Below are 8,074 nucleotides of genomic sequence, written 5' to 3'. Positions count from 1 at the left end.
TTTTATTATAATTTAATTTAAGTTTAATAACGAAATAATTTATTTTTGGTTTAATAATATAATATTTTATAATGATAATAATAAAGTATTTTGTTAGATATCAATGATTATCCTAATTATATTTTAGATTTTTTATATTTAAAATGAAATGTTTATCCTGCATTTGATTATGTTTATCTGCAGTTAGTTACATGAATTCAGATATGGAGTTTTAATAAGTTGTACTTACGCACAATCTACTTGCAATCTTGAGTTTTAAGTAATATGCATTAATAAACAGTATGTTACGCATAAAAAATGATTTTTAAGAGTTTTTGTCAAATGCTTTATAATATAATATATATATGTGTGTATGTATGGAGGCTCAAAAAGGTTGAAAACGTGAAAACATATTTCAAGTTAGATGAATTTGATTCCAAATATGTGATTAAAACCTATATTTTAATACTTAACTTTTAAAACTATGATAAACACATTAAGTATAATCAAAATTAGAGCCAAATAAATTAAAAAAACAAGTATTTTATTATTTCTAATTTACTTTTGCCCGATGTTTTCGTCTTCTTGTGTTATTATCAACTTTTTATTGTTGTCATTTGATTGCCTTCAATTTCCATATATGTTTTGAGCTATTCATATTCTTGAAATAATTACTCCTTTCTTCAACTCCTAATTATGTTCAGTTCGTTTGTTGAAAAGCAGCAGCTAGAGCTGTATCTGTGGGTAATGTTTTTTTTTTTTAATTTTTATAATACAATAATTTTTTTTGCACACTCCTCACCTTTGATAAGGTTAATTTGAATCTTGACTTATTGGGAGGTTAAGTTGGACTCTACAGATGGCCAAGGTATCACAGGTTACCAATGACGACGTCGCTAGCATTAGTAAAATGAGTATTGTTCCTAATTACTAACAGTCATGGCTATATATTTGTCTTGAAAACAAGACAAGTCTGGGTAAACTGTTCAATATTCTCATCCTCAAAGCTAAGGTAGCTTAAAGTAAGTGCTGATCCTTTCTTTCATGTGTTTGGAGGGTTCCTACCTACCTGACAATATATCAAACTACTCCCTCTTTCCCAAATTAAGTGTCCAAAACATTAGTTTGTGCGGAATCATGAAAAAGTTCATCTCGCTATTACCAATGGTGAAAGTGTAATTTAGATATTTAAAATGTAATAACCACACATTCTTAAAACTGTCCTATTATATCGTGGACATTTATTTTGGGATGAATGGATTACTTTCCTATATCAGTCAACAACAATTCCAATTTATATCAGACTAGATCGAAGGCCCATAAGTATCTTAGTTGTGATAGTTTTTTGTCCTACTTGCAGTGATAAATCAGAGGGTCCTCTTTCAGAAAAAAATCTTACACATCGCTATTGGCTTGAGAGTTCACCACTGTCAGTCAGTGCAGTATAAGAGACCAATTAAGAAAACGGTAATGGCTAGGTAAGTTTAAGTTCAAAAATAAATATAGAGGGATGTCCAATAGCTTATCTAGAAGATACAAAAAATTTATGTAGGTTCTTGAAAAGCACCATAAAGATGGCCCCTCTCCATCCTTCACTACAGAAAAAATGAACAATAAAATAACCAAGTTGGTCTCTGTTGCTAACTCTACTGTTTAAGTCCATAATTCTACTTCAGATTTACCAAATTCTCTCTGCATCCTCTAAGTGGCAAGTTTACACAATTGACAAGTAATTTTATTTTTCAAGAAGTTCTGGTTAAGATTGTCATAAGAATCTTGCCTCCTCTGTTGATCTTTTAGAGAACTCTAACATTGTGGAGAATCAGGATTGTTTGATGTCAATTCAATCTTCGAACACTATATTTGTGGAACTCTGACATGAATGATTCAATTCTCAGGATGTCATCTCGCAGACTTATCAACTGAGCTAGATCTTTCTTGCTTTGACAAAACTTTATGTTCAGATTTTTTTGTGGATTTATATTTTGATCCACTATTGCTAACAAGAAATCAGTATTGAAGAGGGAAATTGAGAAAATGAATAATTGGTTAAAAGATAAAATCACAGAAATATATATTTAAGAGTTGGGAATTTCTATTGGTGTCAATGAGGATTGTTTCTAGCAAAATAAAAATAAAAATGCTCAAGTCCATTCATATAAGACAGCCTAATGAGCTTTAAAGAGAATTTAAAGTTTTTTTCTTCTGAAAAAGGAGGGAATTTAAAGCTTTAGGCCTGGATTGTCATGTGATTATCTAAATACTAATCGTTCTTATAGAGCAGAGTGAACAAGAAGACAAATTATTGAATAAAAAGATAATATCAATGAATATGCAAATTAGGCTGGAGTTATAAATTTCTGTTCATGACGATGAAGATTTTTTTTTGATTAACCTGGATATCCAACCCGCTATGCGAGCTGAATCCCAGGGCAACCACCTGCTTTGCAGATAGTTCGGAGTCACCACATTTGAACCTCCGTGGCCACAAGGGGATTTTTATTTCTCCTTGGATTTGAACCTAAGACCTCCTGGTACTTTTGATCTTTGGAGCCAAGCTCAAACCAATCAGGCTCTCCTTGCACTCTTTTGGTATTTGCAGCACTAAAAGAATTCCTTAGCTCTTGGTTGTGGAATTTTGTCGTATTTATAGTTGTTATTATGCTCGAGCATTCTCCTGAAATTTATATCATTTTTGGTAATTGTGGTATCTAATAATACTTTGGTCTAACTAGTCCATTAGGTCCTTTAGAATAGCCCTCTCTACATGGACCACTGACCCAACATATGTCGCTATGCCAACCCCTTAGGGTTTGATGTTTTTGTGTCGCTTTGGGGTTGTATGATAGGACGACAGCCGCCATCTATTCTCCTATTCCAATATATTTTTCTTCCATATCTTTCTTCTCTATTTTGATACAATCTGTGTACAATTTTAATCTTTATTCAAAATTTCCTTTGCGAAAATAGACCTTATATTCTCATTTAAGAGCATCATAAAGAAAACCAATTATATTTCTGTCAAGAAACAATATTCCACTAAAGGAATTAAACAAGAAACCTAAGGCAAATCCTTCAAGAGAAAATTGAAAAGGCGAAAAACAGAGGCCCTAATACAAAAGAAGTACAATTCTCCCAATGATGTCTAGAAAATATGTCACTCAAACTAGACAGTCCTTGCTTTCTTCATTGGACTCACACAGAGCATATCAAGCAAACAATCTCCCTTACCACATTTTGGACACTTTGGGTTTGCATCAGACACCATGACATGGAGGTAGCAGTTCAAACAACTCATCAAAATCAACACTGGTCCATGATCAAGTTTAGCTTCAGGAGTGGAACCATGGTTTGATTTATGTTGGGAGGGTGATGATGAACCCCCTTGTACAGATGGTTGATTCTTTTTGTTGGTATCAGGCGGAGACAGACTCAAAGCCAACGCATCAGGATTTGAAGATTTTCTCTTGGAGCTTGTTTCAAAATTGAGCCAGGTGTTTCTGAATCCGTTCGTTGGATCTGTTTCAATCTACAAAAGAACAAGAGAGTTATTCATTCATCAGAAGAATTCACTTCTTGGAGAAAGCCATTGAAATATCTCTTTTAGATACCTACTAAATTATACTTGATGCAATAAATGAGGAAATAAACAATAAATTGAAAATGAAAAGCAATAGCAAAGTGATATCTACCTTGTTAAACTTGCGCTTCTTTGCTAAATTGTGATTGTCATGAATCACCAATTTACCCTTGGCAAAACTCAGATCTGAATGAAGCTCATGCTTTCCATTGGGAGGTTTGGAACTCAGGCCACTGAACTTGCCACAAGATGGTATGATGGTTACATCCTTTCGAGGATGGCCATCTGGTTTTCCCATTTCTGTGAACCCTTGCTTGCGCCTAAATCTGAGGGAAGAAGACGTCATTGTTAAAGCGCTGGTCTGAAATAAAAATGTGACGAGAACTTTCATTTACTTATAAACACCATATGAAGCGCCTTTGGTAAAGCGCACAGAAAACATGGATCGGAATTGATTGCTAAATCTTAAAAAGGGAAAAGATCAGTTATAAATTTATCTTTTTCAAATTAAAATTGTTCCAAATATGAGGTGTATATTTTAAAATGGAGTTAATTCTTTTTAAGGAACAACTCAGAATGAAATCCAAGAAAACTTTTAACCAGGAAAAGTACCAAAGTGGTGGTTAAGATGAGATAATATTTTCATTAACATAAATTCTTTTCCAATTTTAACATTTGTCACCTTGCATAAAAGCTTGCTCATTAGAAACATGAGGAAACCATTGATTCCATCCATATTCTTAGCCCATTCAATATAACCATAATATATGCGAATCAAACCATTGATAGTAATATATGCGAATCAAACCATTGATAGTGCGAATATTGTGAAGGTGACGACAAAATTATCTTCTATGACACAGATTATGATGAGTTGTCATGGTAAATTAATAGATGTGAAATATGAGGTCACAAGAAAGTTATGAAGCAATTTCAAAGGTGTTCCGTTGCTATAAAATTGTTTATAAAAAATAAGTAAAATATATACAGATGAAAACATTACCATACTTTTACACTTTGATATATTGGAATACAAAAGGTTTATCAATCACATACTTATACCCTTTGGATCTATTTTTGTTTCAAAAAAATATAGTTCCAAAGGTAGGTTTGTCACATCCCTTTGGATCAAATCCATTTATCTTGAGATATGTTTTCACATTTTCAACATTTACCTTCCTTATTTGAACCTCCCCTTAAGTTCAAAAGTATACTATTTACTTCATTGTTGTCCAATCTTGATTATAGCACCGAAAATAAATCATGTCAATAATGATTAAGATGTTAAACATTATTTCCCTCAAATTATTCTTCTCCTTGTCCTCTTAATCTGACACATCCATTTTAATTAATTTTATAAAAAAAGATGAAAATTATGTGATTAGCATGTTTACGGAAATATAACTACGCAATTGCTATTTTTTTTGGGTTCAAGCATATAATTGAAATTTTTTGGGAAGTATGGTAATTTTTTTATCTACTTTGCCTCAAAAGATTAACATAACTATGGATCTCCATCGATCAAGTTCTTCATCTCGAAAACTCGTCTCCAACAAGAGGTTTACTTGGATTTGGAGTACCCAAAAAGATCCTAGTCCATTTATGCATATACTCCAGGAATATGAAGAATTCTAATGTCACAAAAATCAACATGATAGTATAGCAATGATGCACAAAACTAATGAACTTGCCGTGTCGATGGTGTGATGTGCCATGTGTTGTTGCTTAGTTTTTATGATGGTTCGAAGCCCACAACTAATTAATCGTTATTCATCTTTATTTATAGCCGCTTATGCACATTTAATTGATTACTTATGAGATATGAAGCGTGTTGTTGCTTTACTTTTACTCTCCTAGAAGAAAAATACACTTAAAGCTTGATTTGGTAGAAGTTCAATGACAAATATTGAGTAATAATCAAATACCTGCAATACCTTCTAATGAAGTAAAATTAAGAGAAGTAATAATCAATCTCACGAATATCTTGTAATAAATTCTAGATGACAATTTAAATAAGTTAATTTGAATCAAAATCTTTTTGGAACAAACTAAAAATAAAAAGTGTAACTTTTTTTTTGTGACAGAAGGAGTATGTAATTAATGGTAAAAAACAATGGACAAGAAAATAACACAAAAGCAACCTGTAGGAGTTGGCACAGCAGAATCACTGGATTAGGAGGACTAAGGGAGGCTAATGAAACATGAAGAGTGTCTTATTAGGCAAGATTAAACTGTTGTTTTTAAACAATAACTGCATAAAAATAATTAGCAAAGTGCAGGGATACACATGGAAAAAATCAATTGATAGTAATTCCAGTTTGGTCAAACTTTTTGGTTTATTTTATAGTTTTTCCCGTGCAAAGATCGGTCAAGTTCAGTTATATATACGGTATGTAGTGTAATTGGTTCCATTTTTTGACCCAAGCCATAGGAATCAATAGAAATGGCAACTCTCTTAAGCCACCTAGATAGGTTATTATAATAGAGTTGGTAACTCTGCATTCTTCTTGAAATCTCTCTTTCTGATTCAAAACCATGGTATAACATGTACTTTCCTCTGCTCTGATCATGGAATGAAAGAAACAAATCAAAAACTGGATTTTGTTCATGTAATGGTGCAGAAAATCCCCTCTATAAATGATATAAAATTTGATTAATGGAACATTACTTTTTACAGTTCCTTTTTCTGTGCAGATTATAACCTTTTATTATAAACCGATAATTAATTAATTAATTTGTTCGTTCCTTTTGGTTCACTTTTTTTGCAAAGATTTTTTTTATTGCTGTTTCTCTACTTGCATCCTTCGACCAGGAGTTATAATCAGGATTTGTGTAGAGAGGTACTTCCACTTTTTCTCCTTTTGGGTTCCTTTGTTTCATATTTGTCTCCTATCTAATTAAAAATGTGTTCAATGCTTGCGACACGTTTCTAGACAAGTTACAGTTATGTCACTTATTTAGCGACAGTAACTTGTAGCTAAAATACTCGCCACTTTTATCTGATGTTTGTTAAATTTTTGAAAGGATATATTTTAAGCTTTAATTGCACTCAGTAGAGTTTGCCGCTTAATTGTCAGTGATTAGTGATAAAGCCAGGGAGGGGTTACGAGTTGCGCTCAGGCCCTTCCAATTTTGTAATTACTAGAGATGTTAATTTTTCATTATTATGATAGTCATAAAATGAAGATTATTTGCCACTCAAAATAAAATCTATAACCAACTCGTAAATCATTCTGTTTTTCTGATTCCGCTATTGACTTAAATGATCACAAATGATGGCCACTTTCCAACAGTATCATCTCCCCAGCAACCTTCTAAAACCTGAACTTTTCAATGATCCACCAGATATTTAAAAAATATTGTATGGACCAGCTTTGAGGTTCCTTAATTCATTTTTTCTAAGTGGGTGGGGAAATTCCTCAACATAATACAAAGGGATATCCAAGAATTATAAGTCAGGCTTATATTGGCTTCTCATCAGTCATAAAATGTCTACACCTTAACTCATAGTCTCAGATTATACAGTTTTTTCTGGTATATATGGTGATTTGGGACTCATTAACTCTCACTTCACTATGTGGAAAACCATTTTTGAGAAGTGGAAGGTCATTCTGAGTTGTGATTCTTGATGATTTTAAAGCTTAGATATTCTTCTAGAAAGGCAGAGCACATATGAGCCCTCGGTCACCTCCCCCCCAATTCTTCCCGGAATTCTCTGTTGGGCTGAGTTCTAAATTGAGGTCGAAGATACTGGTAGCCTTACTTTAAATCTTGAGTAATGAAAGGTTAACTAATTAAGTTCATTTATGTATAAAATAGTTATTATTTTGGTACAATGATCATTTTAAACTCTTAAAGATCTAACCCTGTTCTACAAAACTAGATCCCCAATTAATGTTAGGTGCTTACAAGTTGTCCAGGACTCTCACACTTAGAAAAAACTAGATCCACCACACACATGCACTATACCTAAAACTGTCATTGGTCCTTCTTCATTTGACCAGGAAATGAGGCTCTCTAAAAAATGGTAAATAAACATATGGCGCATCAACTAATCTTATCTGGTTGTTATTAAGAAACAGGTACAATTAGGTAGGTTTTTTGGTGCAGACAGTCTTACCCGGTTGCTATTTAGTAACTGTACGGTAAGGTTGGCTAGAGCTCTTTTTGGCGCTTAATTATGATTCTTTTTAAAACTTGTGACTAGGCATTCTTTTAAGAACCCAAGATTAGGTAATAATTTGTGTTCCACAGTGGAGATTCTTATAAGAATCTCAACAAAAACCTCCATTGCTCTACGGTGGTGGAACCTTCAACAACCTCACATTCTAATATTTTTGCCATATTATTACCACTTCAACAACATAAAAACCACAATAGAACTCCCAATGAAGCTTTTTACAGAAACTTCACTTTCCATTTTTTTTATTTGTAAACTAACTTTGTTTATAGATTACCATATATATTTAATATATACTAGAAGGGTACTCACGCAATGCAGCGAGATACATCTTG

Source organism: Cynara cardunculus, assembly GCF_001531365.2.
Source record: "Cynara cardunculus var. scolymus isolate 2C chromosome LG 13, CcrdV1, whole genome shotgun sequence".
NCBI classification, from domain to species: domain Eukaryota; kingdom Viridiplantae; phylum Streptophyta; class Magnoliopsida; order Asterales; family Asteraceae; genus Cynara; species Cynara cardunculus.
The sequence above is the reverse complement of the archived record's forward strand: the minus strand, read 5'-3'. Positions refer to the sequence as shown.